At 41.6% G+C, this 23,310-nt stretch overlaps 3 long non-coding RNA genes across 3 annotated transcripts; 1 reads left to right on the forward strand and 2 right to left on the reverse strand.

Moving 5' to 3' along the window:
* The first annotated feature begins 3,683 nt into the window (after nt 1-3,683).
* On the forward strand, nt 3,684-11,421 carry LOC139063456 (uncharacterized). Its single transcript, XR_011516800.1, has 2 exons — nt 3,684-4,990; nt 5,057-11,421. It is a non-coding gene; the product is annotated as an uncharacterized lncRNA (long non-coding RNA).
* On the reverse strand, nt 5,895-6,736 carry LOC139063455 (uncharacterized). The gene is made up of 2 exons (XR_011516799.1): nt 6,597-6,736; nt 5,895-6,376 (listed from the first exon to the last, which is right to left on the reverse strand). It is a non-coding gene; the product is annotated as an uncharacterized lncRNA (long non-coding RNA).
* A 919-nt stretch (nt 11,422-12,340) lies between the features above and the next one.
* LOC139063457 (uncharacterized) lies at nt 12,341-13,311 on the reverse strand. Its single transcript, XR_011516801.1, has 2 exons — nt 12,909-13,311; nt 12,341-12,821 (listed from the first exon to the last, which is right to left on the reverse strand). It is a non-coding gene; the product is annotated as an uncharacterized lncRNA (long non-coding RNA).
* Between the last annotated feature and the right edge of the window lie 9,999 nt (nt 13,312-23,310).

Raw genomic sequence — 23,310 nt, forward strand, 5'->3', positions numbered from 1 at the left:
AACGTTTCAGTGTCGTAATAAATAACCTTTTCCGTTAAACCGTCATCTTTTTTTTCAAGCTGAATAAAGCAGCGATGATCGTCCGTGACCACCGACTGTTTGCAAACGATGCATTTGGTCGCTGAGCAAACGTGCTGTGAACCATTTCCACCCATGGCGATGTAATAAGTTTGTTTACAAATGGTGCATTTTTTAAACATTTCGCAAGGAGAAACTAACCTGTTTGCTTGAGGCCTGAAAACAGGTGTTTTGTGAGTTTGAAAACATATTACATTTTGGCATATTCGATTACAATCAGAACATGTGATGAGAGACGTTTCTGTTCGTTTGCATAAATCGGTATTACACACGCGACAGAACCATTTACAGTGATGTCCGTTTATGTTATTATAAGCGGAAAAGCACCATGAACAAAAATATTTGGCTCCTAAGAAACCTTTAATATTTTTTATGCCGTAATAATGTTGATTGAGTAGCAAAATGAACAACGGATTTGTTCGATCGCTAAAATCTGTTTCAAATTTAGAAATGATTCTGTCGGATCTGTAAAAAATGATTATTTTTCTTTGAACAATATTTTCAAATCGAATCACGTCGCTAAATGAAACGATTGATTGCTCCTGAAGCCCTGCCTGTTGATGAATATTTTTAGCCACATTCATTAATTCTGTATCTCTCGCTGAGGGATTTAACAGGCCGGCTATGCTTAGCGCAAAACACAACGGCTGATTGGCCTCTGGAGGACAAATGAGATGGTTTCGTTTTTTATTGACTAATTCGTGATCCAGAATGGTTTCGATTTTTCGTTTCCCACCGCCGGACGGATTATTTATCACTTGCAGTCTGAAATTAAATTCGTTGTCAGCCTCTAATGCTTCATTTGATTGGACTAACAGATCCAGTAAATACTGAAGCTGATTTAACATATTTGATCCGTCATAATTAAAATTAACATGGTGTGTCGTGTGTAAATTATTAATTTCAAACTGGACTCTATCGTTGGGACGCGCGATCTGGCTTCCTCTTTCAGCAAACCTGTTTAATATTTCCATCAGATTAATATAAAACTCGGCTGGGTCGTTGATTGCTTGAAAAGACACTCTCTCCCTAATTTCACGCTGGTTAAAAGCTGCGTTTACGCTCCCTCCGATCTGCCGGTGTTCTATTTGTCTCAATATTTCGTTTATTGCTTCTGATGAAGGCTCATCTGAATTTGCTAGAATTTGATCGATCTCGTTTACGCGCTGCTGGTGTTCTATTTGTCTCAAAATTTCGTTTATTGCTTCTGATGAAGGCGAATCTGAATTTGCTAGAATTTGATCGACCTCGTTTACGTGCTGCTGGTGTTCTATTTGTCTCAATATTTCGTTTATTGCTTCTGATGAAGGCGAATCTGAATTTGCTAGAATTTGATCGACCTCGTTTGAAACGGCTTGGGATGCTAAGATCTCACTATCTGAAGCTAATTCATCTACTTCACTCAGTCCGCTTAAATCAAACCAGTCATTTAACACCAAATTATCGGCCTCATCTGAGGGATTTTGGCTGGCTAAAATTCGATCTAACAAATCTACATTTAATTCACCATCTACTTCAAACAAATCTGAAAGGTCGTCAAACCAATTTTCACTCATGATACAAAAGACATTAATAACCTACTAAAAATGAAGAAAAAAATCTGCGTCCTCCTTTTACAGAGCCAGCACTTGTTGGACCACTTCGACCAGGCCTGAGTTGACCTGCAGCAATAAGTAGGCCATTTTCATCCTGTTTAATCTCTGAAGTGGTGAAAGACGGATGTTTTTCTTTTTCTTCAGTCGTTTTTCTGATGAAAAAAATAAATAAAAATAAATAAAATGAACGAGCTTTTAATAAATTATATATAAAATTTAACTTACTCTGTACAGGTGCAGGAGGTGGTGCGTTCTCTTCCTCTTCATCTGAAAGGATAAAAAACATCTTTTTTACTTCAAATTTAATATACTATGCGGAGCTTTTTGTGAAACAGCTTACCGGCTGGCTGCTCAGGACCACGTTCAGCGGTTTCAGAGTCGCTGTCGGATTGTTCTGAAAGAATAAAAATAATGAAAAAATATGAACGAATCATCTTTGAAGTAAATAACCACCTTTTTATATATCTCTTACCCTGTGCAGGAGAAGGGGGAGGAGGAGGAGGAGGAGGAGATGGAGGAGGTGTGGGCGGAGATATTGAAGCGGCAGTCGAATGTTGTTCTGAAAGGATAAAAAAACAACGGTAAATGTGTACGAGTCATCTTTGACTTATTAATCAGTTGTTTTTTTATCGTTACCATCCGTCCGCGCATGAGAAGGGGCTGGAGGTGGTGGGGGCTGAGATATTGGGGGTGCGTAGGCCGTCGGACGTTGCTCTGAAGAATAAAAACGATAAATATGAACGACACATCTCTGACTTATTAATCGCTATTTTGTAATCACTTACCAGCTTCGAGGATCGTCTGCGGCGTGACGGTCCTGTAACGAACAGCTTTCACGCTCGCATTCCCGTGTGATCTGACGGTATGGCTGGGCTGATACGAATGTAAGACGGTTCGGCTGGTGGATGGAGGCGTGGTTGGGTAAAAGTTATCACTTCCGGGGTAAGGTTGAACCCCCTCCTTTTCTGTAAAATGAGATATTTCTCAGTTGAAGAAAAGAACGTTACGTATATATTTATAAAATCCACTCACTCAGATTCTCGACCGCGCGATTAATTTTAGACAAATCATCCAGGGGGACCGGTGTCTTACAAGTTAATTCCTCAATAGGAATTTCTTCCCACTCGCCGTCCGATATGACAATAGCGTCTGAAAATAAAGATGTTAAACCAGAAAGATAAAAAAAAGATTTGCGTCTTGAGTTAAAAACTTACCCGTCATCTTAGCTTGTTACACCTCAAATCACGACTCCGAAAATGCGCTTTTACATTTTATACAGCTGTTTAAAAAAAATCTTGAATAGAAAACGGTTGCGATTGGTCGAAAAAAAAAATGTTTATAAACAATACAGAGTCATTTGCTTTGTTGTATAGGTAGACAAATGTATGAATGGTTGTTTAGAGTTGTGTGTGTGTGTGTGTGTGTGTGTGTGTGTGTGTGTGTGTGTGTGTGTGTGTGTGCGTGTGTGTGTGTGTGTGTGTGTGTGTGTGTGTGTGTGTGTGTGTGTGCTCGTATCCATTGCTTCGTCAAAACTCCCTGGAGCAGAAATAAAAAAACCTTTACGATCCAAAAAATAATACCGGACATTTCTTCCTGAAATCTCATCATGTCTCAATTCGAACGTTGTTTTTAGCAGAGGAAGGCTATATTCAAAACACGTATCCATCGCTTCTTCTTCTTATTCTTATTCTTCGCTCATGTTTTGGTTAAAATGTAGCAGCTCTTTCACTCGTGTGTAAATCCGTTTACGGCATGCATGTGCCTTAGTTTAACTATTCTGGGAGGTATGACATTAAAGGTTTGACCAGAGGTACGTCTGCTCTGAGACTTTACTAATCCACCCCTCCCAAAAAACAAACCTCATAAACAGCTTTTTATTTATTTCAGCTGTTATAGGTCCTACAAAATGGATCAAATCTTTTCTCTGAGGCAGGAAGCAATGTGTGTGTGTGTGTGTGTGTGTGTGTGTGTGTGTGTGTGTGTGTGTGTGTGTGTGTGTGTGTGTTGAAAATATATGTAACTCTCATATAAGCTCTTTTATTATTCATTCTTACATGCTACTCTTTTTATGGGATCATGTTATACTGTCCTGCACAAGCTCTTAAAACAGCTGCAGGAACTCCAAAAGGGAGTGAGACATTGCAGTCTCTTCTTGTACCAGGTTACCAAGGATGTTTCTGCTTATCTTAAGAATTACAAGTTCTTGTGACATGTTAGATCCTGCCTAACAAGGCAATATATATATATTTACCTTATAAGCTCATTTTATTATCTATGCTATGGAAACTCGCTCAGATACTCAAGGCCTTCACACAAAGATTAATAGCTGTGTATCTTTTCCTGCACCAGGGAAAGGAGTGTGCACATTCCATCTCCACTCAGTGCCTCTCGGTACCAGTGAATGTATCTTCTCCTGTCATGAATATATCAGGATGTTCCTGGTAATCTCAAGGAAACTGTCCGCTAACAAGGCTGTTATTTTCACCTGTCATGATCATTGACGTATGTACATGGCAAACTGCGTATGTAACATTCCTGTAATCTTCAATAAAAATCAGCCGTTTTCAGCAGAACGGCGAGAGTCTGTCCGAAGCATCTGGCAAGAGCAGGTCGCGGGACTTGCTGCAGAGACTCTCCCCCTCATGAGCGGTGAAACAGTGAATGGACTTCTGATCATTTGTCTCCTCGTTCTGTCAACTTAAAAGGTGTTTAACTCCATCTACTCCGTACCCGTGCTTGGTCTAACGGAAGAGAGACCAACAAATTTGGCGTCACGAACAGGATTTTTTCTTTTTGAAGAAAAAGGAGTTTTTGGAGGACAATTTGACCAACCGACCCAGTGAACGATCTTGGCACAGAACACCGCGGTGGAAAACAAGGTGAGCAGAGCCTATTATCTAAAATCTGCTCATTGGATTTATCCAAAGCCTTTGTGTCCAGAATCATAGTAGCTGAGGTCCTAAAATAATAGTTGGAGAAGAAAGTGGAGACAAGTGCAGGAGAATAAGAGATTTTTTTTGTAATGGTTTAGTGGTGAAATGAAATGAGGATTTTTTTGTAATGGTTTAATGAGTAAATGAGAAAAGGAAATAGTACAGATGAAGGGATGGTGACCCAGGGCTGAGGAGCCCTAAAGTTCCATTTCCAGGTCGTGGCTGACCACACTATTTGCTGACGAGCGGATAGAATATATAACAAGGTTATATAAAGCTTGGCTGGATCCATAGGTGTGGGAACCCTAAAAGTCCACAGGTCAAGGACCTGGTTTTTTGTGTTAAGGGAAGGGGAGGCTAAAAGAGAGCTCCCTGGATTTTAAGGTCAAGGACCTGGTTTTTTGTGTTAAGGGAAGGGGAGGCTAAAAGAGAGCTCCCTGGATTTTTAAGGTCAAGGACCTTTTGCATGAGATGAGAAAAATGTTCTGAGGTAACTGTTTTTGCATAAGATGATAAATGTTTTGACTGCTTCTGTGTGAAGAGAGCAGTGCTTTTGGCTATTTCTGCGTGCTTTTGGCTGTTTTTGCATAAAATGAGCAATGTTTAAATATGACAAGCAGCCCAGTTGAAGCCACGAGAAATAAGGTTTTATTGAGAAAGTCAGCGGAAGAGGCGATGAAGAAAAAAGGGGTAGATGTTAACAGTAGAGGTAACTGGAGAAAGATTTGGGAAGTGAAGGCTGCAGAATCGAGAGAAAAAAGGCACAGCTGTAGACAAGCTTCACTGTGTGTGTAAGCTGAGTTCAGCCTGTGTGTGTGAGGCGCAGCAAGAGGCTGCTTACGGCTCTGGATTGAAAGTGCAGCACTAGGAGAGTGCAGAATGCAGAGCAGAGTTTTGGGAGCTCCGTGTGTGTGTGTGTGTGAAGGCCTGATGCGGTACCAGAAAATAAATAAATAAGATAATAAGAGCTTTAAAAAGTTGCAACTCGTATATGTAAATTACACTGCAGTGCTAAAAATTAATGTTTGGAGCTACGCAAAATTCAAATTCTGCAACCCTGTTCTGATCAGTCTTTGAACAGAACACCATAAGTTAATAAATAAAAGGTTTTTAAAGTAACATATGCATATGTATGTGTGTATGTATGTATATGTGTATACATATATATACATATGTAGTGTAGAAGCGTGATAATCATTTGTGTGTGGGGCAGCATGTGAGTGACCCCGATCTGGGGGTTAAGTGACCTGGAGATGAAAAAAGGGAAAAAACCACCAAGAAACGCAAGTAAGGATGTAAATGACAGCTTTATTTTAGAAATATAGTCATATAGCTGCTAAACAGTAAAATCAAAACAGATCTGCAGAAAATAAATATATAAACTATTCCTCAGAGCGCTCTCAAAAAAATTGCAATTGGATTTGCTCTAATGTTACATAAGGCCTGCTTAAAAGCATAGTAAGCATTAAATTCTGAAAATAACCAGTGCAGTGTTAAATAAATTCTGTGCTTAAAATATTATATATATATAGAGAGAGAATAAATAAGTGACGAACTGACTTACCTTAAAAAAAATAATAATAATAATAAAAAGAGACTGTGACAAACAAAGAATGTCTCTGTGCCTTGTGAATGAGTGAATGTGTGTCTTCTTGCATGAGCTGCTTTCGCTGGATCTTCTGAATGACTCAGTTTTTAATAGAGGGAGCAGCTGCTTGAGAAACAGGGTGCGGTCCATGTTTTTACTAGACGGTTATTTAGTTCGAGAGACTGTGGAAACAATAGAAAAAGAATTTATCGTTAGTGTGAGGACAAGAAAATCCTTTAAAATACAAAAGTTGTATGGTTGTGGTTATAAAGGAAGTATTTTGTCTGATTATGGGCCGTGGAGTCAGCTGGACTCCCTCGCTCTCACAGTTTTCCTGTGTAACATGCAGTTTTAAGCAATTTGTGACTTTAGAAAGGATATTTTTCGGTGTTTTGGACGTACCTTAAGGCTTCTGGTTAGGGTATTCAGGAGATCCTTCCTCTCGGACAGATTTAGTGAGAATGACTGGAGTTTCAGCCTGGGGACCTGACTCCACCCACTTTTACACACAGGAGTCCCGCAGTCTAAAAATAGCACAGGGTACTGCGAAAAGCAGCTCTGAACCTCTCAGGATCATCTTTATGAAAACCATAAAATTAACAAATAATCAGTCAGGAAATAAAATATTTGTTAAATCTTGCTATAAAACAAAATCCAATAATTGTCTTGCCTCAACTTTAAGAACCATTAACGTTAATGGCTGGATTTTGGGACGCTGAATAATGAAAAAACAGATAAACTAAGTATTATTTCCTGTAACCTGGCTAGAAACTGTACTAGGCTGTTTTGAGTAAAAAACTGGTAGTTATTTTCCCAAAATAAAATAGATAAATAAAAAATGAAAGGAGGGATCTTGCATTTGGGATAGATTGTGCCTAAAGTTTAAAACCTGTGTAGAACCGATTTGACGAGTCAGAAAAATTGTGCATAGGAAATAGTCTAGATTTACCTTTGAGTCAATAAAGTCGACTAAATATTAGAAACCATCGTTGATTTTGATTTGTAAAAGAGAAAGTTCTGTCATTTTAACTCAATCAACATATTTAAGGAAAACGTTTGCTGTGCATTGTGGCAGGCATGAACTTTACTGGGTGGGCCTGTCACAACCAGCTGCAAAGAATGTTTGGCTCTGACTTCTATACAAAGAGAACCTGGAAGCCCTCACCAAAAGCTGTGACTCATAACATAAAGACGGGGAGCACTACAAGATGGACAAAGAGGCAGAAACTTATTTGCCCTGCTGCTGATGAAACAAAGTACAAAAGGGGGAGCATGTGTGCTAACATGTGAACTTTAATCAATGACGGTGGTCATCCTGGACTTACAAAGAGAGGCTCAAAAGAGACTGTTTCCTATGGTTACACCCAGTAAAAGAGTGCTTGCTGCAGTCAGGTAATGAACAAGGCTTTTTGGCAACAACCAGTTGAATTGATGAAATGTCAGAACTGTGGAAAATTCACTAAACTACTGTAGAACATAGTTAACTGAGAAAGTTAGCCTAAAAAAAGATAATAATAATATCAATAAATAAATAAATAATAGGATTAGTAACCTGGATTTCAGCCCAACTCATCATTGGACGTCAATATAATCTTTATTGTCTTAGGATTCTCAGCTGCAGCGGACATGCAGTAAAGCCTTATTTTCTTTTCAAAAAGTCATTCATCGGCGTCATCACTTATCTTCATTAGTTAAGGAAACGGTGTCTATTTATAAGTCTAGGAGAACGCTTTAGGCTTCAACAGTTCTCTCCTTCGAGCAAACATGCGCAAATTTCCGGATAGTTTATAGTAACGTTCCATCCCATTCCATTCATTGCATAAAAATAAACATTAAATGAATAATTTGGCATCCAGCTGACTAAATGATTCATGGAACATCTCATCCGAGACAACAGTGTTGTTTCAGCTCCGTTGAGTTTCCCAACAGATCTAGCCAAACCTAGCTGATCCTATATTTTTCTATCAGCTGTAAGTTCTAACGTAGAAAATAATGTCACAAAAATAGTGAATAATTGTACCCCTCATTCGATAAAAATTATGTTCACATTTTTATCTTGTGAAATCTTTAACATAATATTTTTAAATGGCCTTTTTGACGACAATTGGCTAAAAAGTCTTTAAGATTATCATCACAGGATGGCATGATAAATAAGTAAATAACATAAATAAATAAATTGACAAAAATAAGAGAGAAAAAGCAAAATTAATTAAATGAAATGTAATAGTGATAAAAAGTTAAATTGATCTAAAATCTGTCATTCAGCGCCACTGGAAAAAGGAAGAGGATAGGGGAGTATCTCTTAGCACAAATCACGTTATTGATTTAGCAATGCAGCTTAATTTCAGATGCTTTAAGGATGATACTAACTTGTGTTATAGATGGAGGAGTAGCACAGAAACACTTCTAGATGAGGAGATAAGGAAAAAAACTGCTGATTACCAACACTATGCACAAACAAACCTGTAACTGCAGTTTCGTTATTTATGAATTAACCTTAAGTAGTGAATTAATTCTTAGGATTTCTTGTGCGAGTAGTGTTCCTAAAAAAGAAAGAAAGAAAGAAAGAAAGAAGGTAAGAAAGACAGGTAGTTTAGGTAAGGGACAACCTGAAACTTTTTGGTTGAATTGATAGTAAAGTGATTGTCCTAATTTCTAATTGGAGAGATCACATCGCAACGTGAGTTTAGAACAGCAGTTATGGGAAGTTTTGTTGGATTAATTTGATTACACGCTTTAGGTCTTATTTTTTCTTTCCACTGATTTAGCGTTAGGTTAAGTATTTCACACTTTCGCTTCAGTCTGACATTTGCTTGGTGTGTGAGGGCACAGAGACGTGTATGGACCGTGTGTTTGACTGTGTTTGTCTTGTTTGTTTGTTTATTTATCTATATGGGCATGGCCGAGCCTTGAGAAACATCAACAAAGACATTGGACTATTCTGCGTAAATTAACCAATTCAAATTCAAATTCAGGATCCTGAAACAATTTGGTTATAACCTCTAATTAATGAAGGACATCTTAAGAATTCATTGTACAAGGCATCATCTCCAGTGTTGCTGGAACTGTTATAAAACCCATGCATGGTTGTATATTTTAGTTTGATCATTTATACTCATTGAATTATTGTTGTTTGCTTTATGTTTTAATTTCTTTGCAATTTTTTCTCTGTGACACAGGTGGAGATGCTGGTGGCAAAATGGATCCCACACATTTCTTTCTCCCACACACATTCTTACTCTCTCCCTCTCTCTCTGTGTATGTGCATGTGTATGTGTTTGTGTGTCTGTGTGTGTCCATGTCGTGATGTCACTGTACCTTTAATTGCGCTTGCTGTTCGTAACTGTATGTGTCTGATGTTGAAGGTATCAGAGGCTAGGGTCAGTAAGAGCTAGGACATTTTTGTGCATAACCTCTAATCCCTAGGCGATCGGTCCGGGGAACTTCTGGTCCGGCCGGAGTGTGAATCTTCCTACCAACTATCTGCCGAGATCAAGGACTGCACAAGCCGAGAAAGCCTTCATTGGACCAAAACTACACACACGAAGAGGCTTCGTCTTCGGTGCCAGGCGTCTGGGTCCTGCTAAAAGTCACCAAAAGGAAGTGGACGGAACCGAGGTGGACCGGGCCATACAGGATCACGGAGAGGACATCACACGCTGTCCGGCTGGACGGGAGGAGCCTAACCTGGAAGAGAAGTAGCTGACTGCAGTAGCATGCCAAGCTGCCACCACATCCTGCAGGACGAGAATCGTGACATCATCACCCCCTGCAGCTGCCTGGAGCCAGTGAAAGGACCTCAACAGGGGGAAGAAGTAACCACCCTATGAACATTCTACAAGGGTTCTATTTAACACCCTCATTTATTTTACAAGGGTTATATTTTATACCCACTACTCATTTTATATTATTATTCATTTACCTGTTTAGTATTAGATATATGTTTACACTCATTGCATTCCCAAACTCAATTCTGAATGCACATATTGATCACCACTGCCATCTCTCCTCCACCTGCTGACCCAATTATCCAGATGCCCTTGTTACTAGCCAATCCTAAAATCTATTTGGGAGGGGAACTCTCTGATGATAGTGATGACTCTCATGATGAAGAAGATGTTGTTAGAGTGTGAGAATGTTCAGTGATTTATGTAACCATCCCTTCACCAGTTCATTTTTATGATTTTTTTGTTTGTTTTGTTTTATTTTTTGTTGATCATTGATGTCCTAGGCATGCACACTCTATGCCAACAGGTGTTCGCCCCAAAATTGAGATATGACAAATGGGGGGACATGGGGGAATTTTCCCTATAAACATATGATAATTAGGGTTTTTCGCCCTCATATGGAGTTGCATGCGATCCATACATGTTGTAACATGTTCAGTTGAAAGTATGATCATGTTTTTTGTATTAGTTTACTGCTAGAGATATGAGAAAATGTAATCTGATTGATTGTTTGTATTGGTGTTTAAAACTTTGCTTATTGGATTCTTTTTGATGGAATTTGGTGTTATTGTTTTGATTTCTTATATCTTTATTGAACTCTTAAAAGAGTTCAAAAGGGGGATTGAAAATATATGTAACTCTCATATAAGCTCTTTTATTATTCATTCTTACATGCTACTCTTTTTATGGGATCATGTTATACTGTCCTGCACAAGCTCTTAAAACAGCTGCAGGAACTCCAAAAGGGAGTGAGACATTGCAGTCTCTTCTTGTACCAGGTTACCAAGGATGTTTCTGCTTATCTTAAGAATTACAAGTTCTTGTGACATGTTAGATCCTGCCTAACAAGGCAATATATATATATTTACCTTATAAGCTCATTTTATTATCTATGCTATGGAAACTCGCTCAGATACTCAAGGCCTTCACACAAAGATTAATAGCTGTGTATCTTTTCCTGCACCAGGGAAAGGAGTGTGCACATTCCATCTCCACTCAGTGCCTCTCGGTACCAGTGAATGTATCTTCTCCTGTCATGAATATATCAGGATGTTCCTGGTAATCTCAAGGAAACTGTCCGCTAACAAGGCTGTTATTTTCACCTGTCATGATCATTGACGTATGTACATGGCAAACTGCGTATGTAACATTCCTGTAATCTTCAATAAAAATCAGCCGTTTTCAGCAGAACGGCGAGAGTCTGTCCGAAGCATCTGGCAAGAGCAGGTCGCGGGACTTGCTGCAGAGACTCTCCCCCTCATGAGCGGTGAAACAGTGAATGGACTTCTGATCATTTGTCTCCTCGTTCTGTCAACTTAAAAGGTGTTTAACTCCATCTACTCCGTACCCGTGCTTGGTCTAACGGAAGAGAGACCAACAGTGTGTGTGTGTGTGTGTGTGTGACAGTGAAAACAAAATGTGACACTAAAGGCAGGAGGCGATGGTTAAGCTTTCACCTAAATAGCTCTTTGAAACAATAGTAAGTCATTTGCTTTGTGAGTATCACTGTGCCAACTTGTTTAGAATGAGCTTTAAGAAAGCTCAACAGTTCTTTGTTGACCAACTTCCTGGCACTCTTTCAAACAAGCCCACCTGCAGAACAATCCGACTTGGTTAGAATGAACCAGAACTTTGTTTAAAACTTTCCCGCCACTCTTTCAATTCAGCCCACCTGCAAAAAAAAAAAGTAATTTGCTTTTTGTGTGTTGTTGCCGTGACGATTTGGTTCAGCCAGTTCTTTGTTTTAAAACTTCCCGTCACCTGCAAAAAAAAAAAAAAAAAAAAAAAAAAAAAAAAAAAAAAAAAAAAGAAGTCATTTGCTTTGTCAGAAGTCGCTGGCCGTGCAAAATTGTTTAGAATGAACTTTAAAAAAAAGCTCAACAGATCTTAAAAAGCATCACGCAGAGGTAAGGATCAACTTTTGTTCTTATAGGCTTGAGTATGTAGGGTGGTTTACAACAGGACCCTAAATGGTTTAGGATGGTAAACCATTGCTTTGTGAAGTGATAGAAATGTTTGAATGGTTTAGTCAAAGACAAATGTTTGAATGTAATCCTTTTACTTCTTAGAGAAGTGTGTGTGTGTGTGTGTGTGTGTGTGTGTATGTGTGTGTGTGTGTGTGTGTGTGTGTGTGTGTGTGTGTGTGTGTGTGTGTGTGTGTGTGTGCTTACAGCCATTAATTTGATGTGCTGCTGGACAGAGAGTTTTACACAATAGTTTTAGTTCTGGTCAAAAAGTGTCAGTGAGCTGCATGTAAATAACACATTTAAACACAAAGTTTAAGACTGAACATACGAAATCCAACGTGAACATCTCAAAGAGAGTATTAATGACATAGACAAATGTGTCACTCTGAAGAGTTTGTGTGTGTTCAGCAAAAGGCTGTAAAAGTTCATGCATTGACTTCAGCTTCTGCCACTCACTCAAGAGCTAGCAGACCATACCATCTTGTCTGCTACTACAAAAACAGATTCTTTAACTTTGAGGAAACGTACAACCATTTCATAGGTACTTGACAGTGTGTGGGGCTGTCATTCACAACAGTTAGGCCGCACTCATCCACTGTCAGTGAGCCATGTCTGTAGGCACCTCTTCAGCGCGGCCTGGTGCTTCATTCAGCTCCTCGTGGTTCATCATTTTTTCTTAGAGCTCGGCTTTTCACCATTCGGACAGATCTGAGCTTTTAAAGAGTTAAACACAATAGGATTACACTCAGAAGGGAGGGGCTGTGGGAACCGATGGGCTATCACAAAAAGAAACCACACACCATTACACACATTAGCCTATGACGTGGGATATCATGGACGCTCAACAATACGCCATTGATGATGCGGCGTGGGGGGTCTAGACCATCTGGACACGTTCAACAATACGCCATTGATGATGCGGCGTGGGGGGTCTAAACCATCTGGACGATCAACAATACACATGTCCATTTGATTAATGATACGGAAGGGGGGGCAAAGATTGAACAATACACCTGTCCATTTGATTAATGATAGGAAGGGGGGGCAAGGTCAAGGGTCAAATGAACAATAGGAATGAAAGGTCAAAGAACAATAGACCTGTCAAAATGTTTGACGAAAGGTGTCTTATAATCCTCTCTCTGCTTAAAGACTACTGGGAAAATCCAACATCTGCAGGAGACAACGTGGTGGCCTATGTGGTGAAGATGAGGCATCGCTTGGAGGAAATGACGGCGTTGGCACAGAAGTCCTTGAGGATGGCCCAGCAGAACCAAAAGAGGTGGTACGACCACAAGGCTAGGGAGAGAAGCTTCACACCAGGCCAACAGGTACTCCTACACCTTCCCTTCTGAAAACAAACTCCTTGCTAAATGGTTTGGTCCTTCTGAATCACCAGGAAAGTGGGTAAGCTCACCTATGAACTGTTCATGCCTGACAGAACCAAAAAGTATCAGACCTTCCATGTGAACTTGTTGAAAGAATTTCAGTCTCGTCAGGACGTGGTTTCGCAGCTGCTGATTTGTGCCGTGGGGGATGACACCAGAGAAGTTCATACCAGGACAACTGGGTGAGTCATCTGTCATAGACATATCACACCTATCTGTGACTCAACAGGAAGAGGTGGCTCTGCTCATCGACCCAGAACTGTTTAAAGACACCCCTGGATACACTGACGTGGTGCAACACAACATTCGGTTGGAGGAAGCAGCTCCGCACCGAAAGAGCTACAGGGCTCCAGAGAGGCTGGTGATGAGCCTGAAGAACGAAATCCATGTGATGTTGGAATTGGGTATTATTGAGACGTCCAGGAGTGAATGGTGCAGTCCATTGGTGCTGGTACCGAAGGATGGCTCACTCCGATTTTGCATAGATTTTCATTACCTGAATGCAGTTTCAATGTGTGATCTGTACCCTATACCCAGGATTGACGAGCTGGTGGAATGAGTGGGACAAGCTGAGTACATCTCCACCTTAGACGTGAGTAAGGGTAATTGGCAAGTTGCTCTGGTTCCTGAGGCTCATGAGCTGACGGCTTTCAGAACACCATTTGGTATGTACCAGTTTTGTGTGATGCCATTTGGACTCCAAGGAGCACCAGCCACCTTTCAGAGGTTAATGGACGATGTTCTGAGAGATGTTTCAGACTATGCCGCTGCATATCTAGATGATGTGGTGATATACAGCAGAAGCTGGGAAGAGCACATCTGTCATCTGAAGGAAGTTCTGCAGTGTATAAAGGCAGCTGGATTGACTATCAACCCGCAGAAAGGCTGTCTGGCTCAAAGACAGGTGGAGTACCTTGGATTCATCTTAGGTCATGGGAAACTGAGACCTCATGTGGGGAAGATGGAGGTGAGCCATTCCTTCCCAATCCCAACCTCAAAGAAGAAAGTGAAAAGTTTTCTTGGGTTGGTGGAATGGTATAGGAAAATCATCCCTCACTTTGCAGATCGATCAGCCGTGCTGCATGACCTGACTAAAGTGGAGGCGCCAAGGAAGATAAATTGGACGGCTGAATGTGACCATGCGTTCATGGATCTTAAGGAGGCAATAAATGAACATACAGTAGTCCAGACTCCTGATTTTGATAAACCTTTACTTATGCAAACTGATGCGTCCGGTTGTAGGTTTGGATGGAGTTTTGTTGCAGGAAGTGGATCGAGAGAGGAGACCTGTTGCCTTTCTGAGTAGGAAATTGCTGGACCTTGAAACTAGATATTCAGCTGTGGAGAAGGAGTGCTTGGCAATGAAATGGATGGTTGAGTCACTGAGATACTACCTGTTGGGACGTCATTTCAGCTTGGAGACTGATCATCGTGCTCTGCAATGGCTTCACAGGATGAAGGACTGAAACACAAAACTAGCTGGTTGGTACTCAGCTCTGCAGCCATATGAGTTCATTGTCTGCTATTGGGCAGGGAAGTCCAACACGGTGGCTGACTCTCTCTCGCAGATGTATGAGGATTAGAGGTATTATATCCTTAAAGGAGGAGGGGAGGAATGTAATGTAGCAAGTCCATTACACAGGCTTTTTCTATGGTTGTAGGATAAACATAGGATTGGTCCAATTAATCACATCTGTTATAAATACAGCTCTGTGTTTGTTGGAAGGGTGATGGATGGAGCGACAGGCATGGATTTGTGCTGCCTAGATTTTAATTTTGTAAAATGTAAATAAAATACACTTGGGTCTCCACTGGACATCGGCCTCCTCAGTATTACTTTTTCCTCCGGAGGGCATGAGGGTCATTCTGACAAGTGCCCTCGTTGCCACACTGACGATTATTTTATCGAATAGTCGACTATTCTAATGACTATTTAGACGATTAATCTAACGATTATTTTTCTATTGTACAAGTAATAAAAACCAGAAAATCTCAAATTCCTCAAAAAAATTGATAAATTGTTACTGTAAGAGAATAAACACTGCAGGCCTTCCATTTTGTATAACACTGCTTTTATTGTGTTGCGTTTTATTGGTTATGTTCTGGTGACGTATAGAACTTGAGAGTGCAGGCTGCTGCCTGAGAGGTGGCTGGAGACGCATTTGACCCCGGAAGTTGTTGTCCATTGCTGGGAGATGAAGGCGGGCAAAACAGGAAAGGAATCTAGTAGCGGACGGACATTGTTCCGGGTCTTTGGTATTTGGCGGAGATGTTAGTGAAGGCGGAGAAGAGGGTGAACTAGAGGAAAAACAGGCTGATTCCTCCTCTATTTACAAACTCCTGGGGATGCAACGAGTGGGCGTGGTGCGTCAACTACCGGATCTGACGTTGACGAATCTTTAGAACCAAGCTGTCGACGTCATTGACGCTTCGCTACAGCTCTAATCCAAATTCGTGTTTACTTAATGCAACAAGTGAAAATAACTATCGACAAATTATTTCAAAATGTCCAGGAAGATTGATGCAGAAGGAAGGGTGTTTCAACAAAGATGGAACATGTTTATGCTTGAAGGAGAAAAACCAGGAAGTTTACAGTCATTAGCGCCCATGCTACTAGCATCAGCATCTGCAGCGGTACTGTCCTTCACATCGGACAAACTGAAAATCTCCTCTTACTCGGCGCAGAGTTTAATCAGCAATTTGCTGACTTTGAAGCCCAGAAATGGATTTTAATCGCTCAGTAATCTGTTTGCTGCTGACAGAAAGCGCACCGACCTTCCAGACCAAGATGATTTAATGACACACTCAAGTCAGAATGACTCTATGGCTGCTGCAGTAGTAGTAGTATCAACTTTATTAACAGACTCAAGGTCCAGAGACAATAAAAACAAACATAGGAAAAAAAAGACAAAAATACAAGGAAGTCAATATAAATACCTATACCAATAATGCCATAATTCAGACTGATATCATGTGGTACTACAGTCAACATTAACCAAGCACTTAATAATATCATTTTCACATTGATTAACTCGACAAATAAACTTAAACATCAAGTTCCTCAACATAGCGTGGAATGTACTGATCCCAGAAGAGACAAACAAGCAACTCGCACTTTCCCAACGAGGCCTCTTTAGTAATATTCTAAGACAATCATTATATGCTACCTTGAGATGCCTAAGACTTGTTTGCTTACAGGAAGACCACAAATGAGATGTATATAATTGAGTACAGTATACTTTAAAGACTATCGATCGGCTCCAAAGAGGTTCTGGCAAACTGTCCGGCGCCTCAGGAGAGGAAGGCAGCAACTCGCTCACACTGTTTACAGTGGGGATGGGGAGCTGCTGACGTCAACTGAGGCTATAGTCGGACGGTGGAAGGAATACTTTGAGGAGCTCCTCAATCCCACCAATGCGCATTCCGAGGAGGAACCAGAGCTGGGAGGCCTGGGGATGGACTGTCCGATCTCGGGGGCAGAAGTTGCTGAGGTAGTCAAACAACTACACAGCGGCGGAGCCCCGGGGGCGGATGAGGTTCGTCCTGGGTATCTCAAGGCTATGGATGTTGTAGGGCTGTCATGGTTGACACGTCTCTACAACATTGTGTGGTCATCGGGGGCAGTTCCTAGGGAGTGGCAGACCGGGGTGGTGGTCCCCATCTTTAAGAAGGGTGACCTGAGGGTGTGTTCCAACTATAGGGGGATCACACTCCTCAGCCTCCCTGGAAAGGTCTACGCCAAGGTACTGGAGAGGAGGGTCCGATCGATAGTTGAATCTCAGATAGAGGAGGAGCAATGTGGTTTTCGTCCTGGCCGTGGAACTGTGGACCAGCTCTATACCCTTGCAAGGGTGATGGAGGGGGCATGGGAGTTTGCCCAACCAATCCACATGTGCTTTGTGGATTTGGAGAAGGCTTATGACCGTGTCCCCAGGGGCACCCTGTGGGGGACGCTCCAGGAGTATGGGGTGGGTGGCTTTCTGTTAAGGGCCATTCAGTCCCTTTACCAGAGGAGCGTGAGTTTGGTCCGCATAGCCGGTAGTAAGTCGGACCTGTTCCCAGTGAGGGTTGGACTCCGCCAGGGCTGCCCTTTGTCACCGGTTCTGTTCATCACTTTTATGGACAGAATTTCTAGACGCAGCCGTGGTGTGGAGTGTGTCGAGTTTGGTGGCAGGAGAATCTCGTCTCTGCTTTTTGCGGATGATGTGGTCCTCCTAGCTTCATCCAGCTCTGACCTTCAGCTCTTGCTGGGTAGGTTCGCGGCCGAATGTGAAGCGGATGGGATGAGGATCAGCACCTCCAAATCTCAGACCATGGTTCTCGACCGGAAAAGGGTGGCTTGCCACCTCCGGGTCGGGGGAGAGGTCCTACCTCAAGTGGAGGAGTTTAAGTATCTCGGGGTTTTGTTCACGAGTGAGGGTAGGAGGGATCGGGAGATCGACAGGCGGATTGGTTCGGCGTCTGCAGTCATGCGGACGCTGAGCCGATCTGTCGTGGGGAAGAGGGAGCTGAGCCAGAAAGCCAGGCTCTCGATTTACCGGTCGATCTACGTCCCAATCCTCACCTATGGTCATGAGCTTTGGGTAATGACCGAAAGAACGAGATCGCGGATACAAGCGGCCGAAATGAGTTTCCTCCGTAGGGTGGCCGGGCTCAGCCTTAGAGATAGGGTGAGGAGCTCGGACATTCGGGAGGGACTCGGAGTAGAACCGCTGCTCCTCCGGATCGAAAGGAGCCAGTTGAGGTGGTTTGGGCATCTGGTCAGGATGCCTCCTGGACGCCTCCCCGGGGAGGTGTTTCGGGCATGTCCTGCCGGCAGAAGGCCCCCGGGTCGACCCAGGACACGTTGGAGAGGTTACATCTCCAATCTGGTCCGGGAACGCCTTGGGGTCCTGCCGGAGGAGCTGGTGGACAAGGCCGGGGAGAGGACGGCCTGGAGCTCCCTAATTGGGATGCTGCCCCCGCGACCCGGACCCGGATAAGCGGAGGAAGACGAGACGAGATACTTTAAAGAGTGTCTTTTTAACTGCATTAGTGCACATACTAAACCTACGCACTAACATATTGGCCTGTGCATACATTCTACGGCATTGCCGATCGATATCATCATCAGCCAATTCATCATTAATAAAGTGCCACAGGCAAAACATTGCCACATAATTCAAATTGGGGAAACTGTAACCCTTTATCAACTTTTGTTCTACAGGTCATGATGACACTCTTACTAGAATTGTAATTGATGTCAAAATCCACCCCAAACTTTGAGCAAATATCTAGCAGTTCCTGTAATCCCACACTACTAGGACTCAGGACGACAAGATCGTCAGCATACATAAGATGGTTGACTAGGTTTGATCCAATCATACAACCAGTTCTGCACGTGACAGTTCATCCATGTACAAGTTGAAAAGCAAAGGAGAGAGTACCCCGCCTTGCTTTACTCCATTAGTGGCACCAAAAGGAGCAGAAAATCTACTATCCCATCTCACCTGCATATCCTGATTAGCATACCAGTAGACTAGGATTCTCAGAATGTACTTAGGAGCCCCTCGTTTTCGCATTTTAACAAACTGTTTCAGATGATTTACACGGTCAAAGGCTTTAGACGCATCAACAAAGGATAATAACACAGAGCTGCCTCTTTGAAACTTCCTAATTATTTTTTTAAAGCAAATATGCACAAATCTGCACTAAGCTTAGACTTGAACCCAAACTGATTATGTGTAGAGTAGATAAAATCCGTTAGCCTACTTAGTAGCACTTTTTCCATAACCTTGGATACAATGCTTGCCAATGCAATGGGCCTATAGTTGTCCATGCTACCTGCTCTACCTGCTTTGTCTTTTATGACAGGGACCAGAATAATAGACATAAGTGCATCAGGCAGAATGCCATGTATCAAACAACTAGTAAAGCAGATTGCCAGTAGAGGTAATAACCTAAAGTTAGCATATTTCAGATGTTCCGTGTATATTCCATCCAGACCACAAGATTTACTGTCTGGAAGCTCAATCACTGCTTGACGCACCTCACAAGCCATAACACTAATGGACTCAGTGCTGTTTATCACTGTTACATTCATATGCAATTAAATAGAGCATCATAATGCTGTTTCCAATGCTCAACAATACAGTCTGGCCCAGACATACCTTCAACACAGCGAGGCATAACAGTTTTGTTTCTATTAAGAACTCGTATCTCTTTCCAAAAATCCAAGACATTTTTTGATAGTAGTTTCCCAGCCAAGGAATCAGACCTCATTGCTTGATCGCTCTTCTTAATGAACCTAATGGCATATTTATATCTAGCATGTGTAAGCTTTTTTTTTTTTCATATAGGAGCAGGGGCATAGCACCAAATTCTGGGCCCTAGGTACAAGTCTTCTAGGTGGGCTCCCATGCTCAATTACTCAATATCTCTCTTACACATTTTTTGTCATGCTATAAGACAAGATAATGAATATGGTCTTAGTTTAACCTCTATATTGAGCAAATACAAATGCCAGCATAATAAAAGTGAAATGCCCAGACTTCACATATAATTATTTTTATTTGCCAACAATGTGTTCAAACAAAAATCCTGGAATTTATTTTCCAGTAAATGCCCACTGACGGGTCTTCATGTTAGCAAAATCACTTATGAGATCTTTAAAGTCCAATCCTTTGGCTAATTGGCTTTCAATAGACAGAAGAGCTAGGCTGTTCAGTCTATCCTGGGACATTGTTGATCTCAAATAATTTTTCACCAGTTTCAGTTTGCTAAAAGCCCGTTCACCCCCAGCAACAGTCACAGGTAGTGTGCAAAAAAATCCTCAGTCCAATACAAACTTCTCCAAAAATGCTCTGTAATTGCATCCTGTATGGCATTAAGCAGCTCAAGAGGAGACCGAATGTGTGGAAATGTGGCACCATATATTGTTCTCAGGTGTAGCATCTCATTCTCAAATTCAGCTGTGAGATCCTTGTAATATTTTCTCATCACTGCCTGGCATGATATCTTCATCTGCTCTTCAGTCATGTCTGTCATGGTTCATGATGTTAAGCTTTGCTAATACTGATATATATTGATATATTAAATACATATGACATGAAATAAACCAGGTTCTCTCTGTGAATGTAATGTACTCTAAATTTTATAATCGCTGCATTATCAGCCAAATTATAAGATTGTCCGTTGTCAAGATCAAATATAAAGAAATTTAAAATAGGCTTAAAATATCTAACCAAGTCAATAACAATCCTCTAACACCAGTGTCATCGTGCTATACGAAAAACAGTGGCAGCTACTCATTCCTGAGATTACCACGAATCCATCGATACCAAGTTTGTCCTGGTCCATGACTGGGAAGGAGCTGAAATATCCACACAGAGTGAACCTGTTTTTACTGCAAGGTCCGTGAATTAATTGGCGGCGGCCGCCCGCGATAATAATTCTGGTTAATATATATATATATATTAATTTGTGTTTTCACTGACAACACTAATTAATTTATATTTGATCTTGATGGTGAAACTAAAGGCGTTTAACACTGAACACGTAACATGAATGCAGCTTCTGAGAGCTAGCTAATATCAGCTAAAACTGTGTTCTGCTGCTGCTGCTGCTCACCGTCCTTCTTGAAGAACCTAGTCAATACTTGCTTCTGTTCAATTAACTTTTTCCTCCTTCTCCTTCTTTTCTTTTCTGGAAGCCAGATTTCCCTTTCTTGGGAAAAGACATGACTGACTCTCCTGCCTCCAGCTCTGGCTGTCGGCATCTGCGATGTCTCATTAGCTGTACATGCAGCCGTGCAGCCCCTGGCCGCAGGTGTGGACTAAACCACTTTGCACATTTTTAAGATAGATGTCTCAGAGATTATTCAGTTATTATTTTTAAGGCGAAATTCTGTTTCTTAACCTCTCTATCCAGGTAAAGGGAAGTTTATTAAGACATTAAGTAAGTTGGGGGGAAAAAACAACAAGAATAAAACATTTTTATTCAAAGCTGTCTCAGGGCCCCTCCCTGCAGTGGGCCCTGGGTAAACGGTACCCTTTCCCCCCCCCAGTCCGACGCCCCTGTATAGGAGACCTTGTCTGGGTCTACCCGCTTGGGCCCATTCCCTTGTTGCTACTTGGGCCTGCTCGTGGAATCCCGCGACATACATGTTCCACCCGGGCAACTTAATATTAGAGCTGCCGACCACTATATGAAGTGGCTTATCACTTTCAATAAGAGTTCTAACTATTCGATCATAAAATGTGCAGATGTCCACTTTATGTTTCATATTTGCACAATTTGGATCAGTACACCTAATGGCCTGATTGGGTAAAACAACCTTTCTCAATAATTCTTCTGTCTTTATAGTGCATGACCTCAACTTACTTTTTGTAACGTTAGACCAGTTCAAATTGCTTTGACACACTCCATCATTACCTACAAACACCTCAGGCAGACGCTCAACTTTGACTGAGAATGAAATCGGAATTTGATCACAGACGGCCAGATTACACAGAATATTCATTGAACTAAGAGACCCATGAGCATCTGATGAGCTAAAACAATGATCTAGCCATGAAGTAGAATGCCAGGCTTCACTAATACTGTAAATGTATAACTGTCATGCGGCAGCATGAGCTTACTTGACATAATGTATTTGTGCTCTCAACAAAACTGACTCAGATGTTTGCCAAATTTGGAATTCACATTAGAGATATCAGCATTCATATCTCCCACAACATGTATACTAGTAAAATTTCCATGGATATCTTTCCACACGGACACAACTGCATGGTCCAGCTGCTCAGATTCTCTCCATGTTCAGCAGCACAAACTTATGTGAGCAACTGTTGTCTGTGATGAAGATGAACTCGACAACACAAGACTCTCACTGATGAACTCCTTCCTCAGCTCAGAGCCAACCCCAGAGATGCAGGAGTTTCTGGCTGGAACAGGTGAGCATCACAGGAAAGTAGACTGGAGCAAACAGAGCTTGCATTATTTTGATGTTATGCACTTTTTCTGCTCCAAACCATGAAAGGTAATAGATGCGATTACATTTTCATTTAAGAGAATTACTATTATTTATTTTTGTTATTGGCCTGTGAAAAAAGATTTCACCTATTCTAAAACAGGAACTGGAAACATCACAGATAGCATAGAATAGAAATAAATAGAAAATCCCTTTATTGTGCCTCAGTGGGGAAAGCTTGGTGTCCCAGCAGCAATAACATTCAATAAAGGAGCAACAAAGGAGGGTAAAAAATAAGAATAAACAAGAACATATAAAATAAAAATACTTATAAGATTCAAAAGATTAAATAATAAAAATAAATTCTGAATGTATACACATTTTAAGGAATGCAAATGTCACGGTCTGAGGTATTTCCCTGCTGTCACTCCCTGTCTTTTGAGTTTCCCTCTGCAGGTGGGCGTGTCTGGAGGTGACCAAGCTGCAGCAGATCTGCTCATCAGCTGGCCAGGGGTATTTAAGCAGCTGGGAGACTCCTACACTTCGCTGGATGATTACTCTACCTGGGTACCTTCTAACAGCCACTAGTTTATCTTATTCGAGTTTTTTGAGAGTTAGATTGTGTTTTTGTAATTTGGAGTTTTAAGAATTTAATGAGTTTTGGATTTTTGCCTTTTGACCTCCTGCTCTTGTTCCCAGACAAAACCTCCACACTCATCTTCGACTGGCAGAACTCTGGAGCCCGCATCATTTGAAGCTCCAACCCCGCTCGTCTCTCAGCCTCTCCCCTGGCCAGAACCACCTCCAGCCGCCCACCTAACCCTCCTGGACCTCCCCGAGCTCAGCTCCCTCCACGTCTCACTCCTGGAT

This window comes from Nothobranchius furzeri, chromosome 16, assembly GCF_043380555.1.
Source record: "Nothobranchius furzeri strain GRZ-AD chromosome 16, NfurGRZ-RIMD1, whole genome shotgun sequence".
NCBI classification, from domain to species: domain Eukaryota; kingdom Metazoa; phylum Chordata; class Actinopteri; order Cyprinodontiformes; family Nothobranchiidae; genus Nothobranchius; species Nothobranchius furzeri.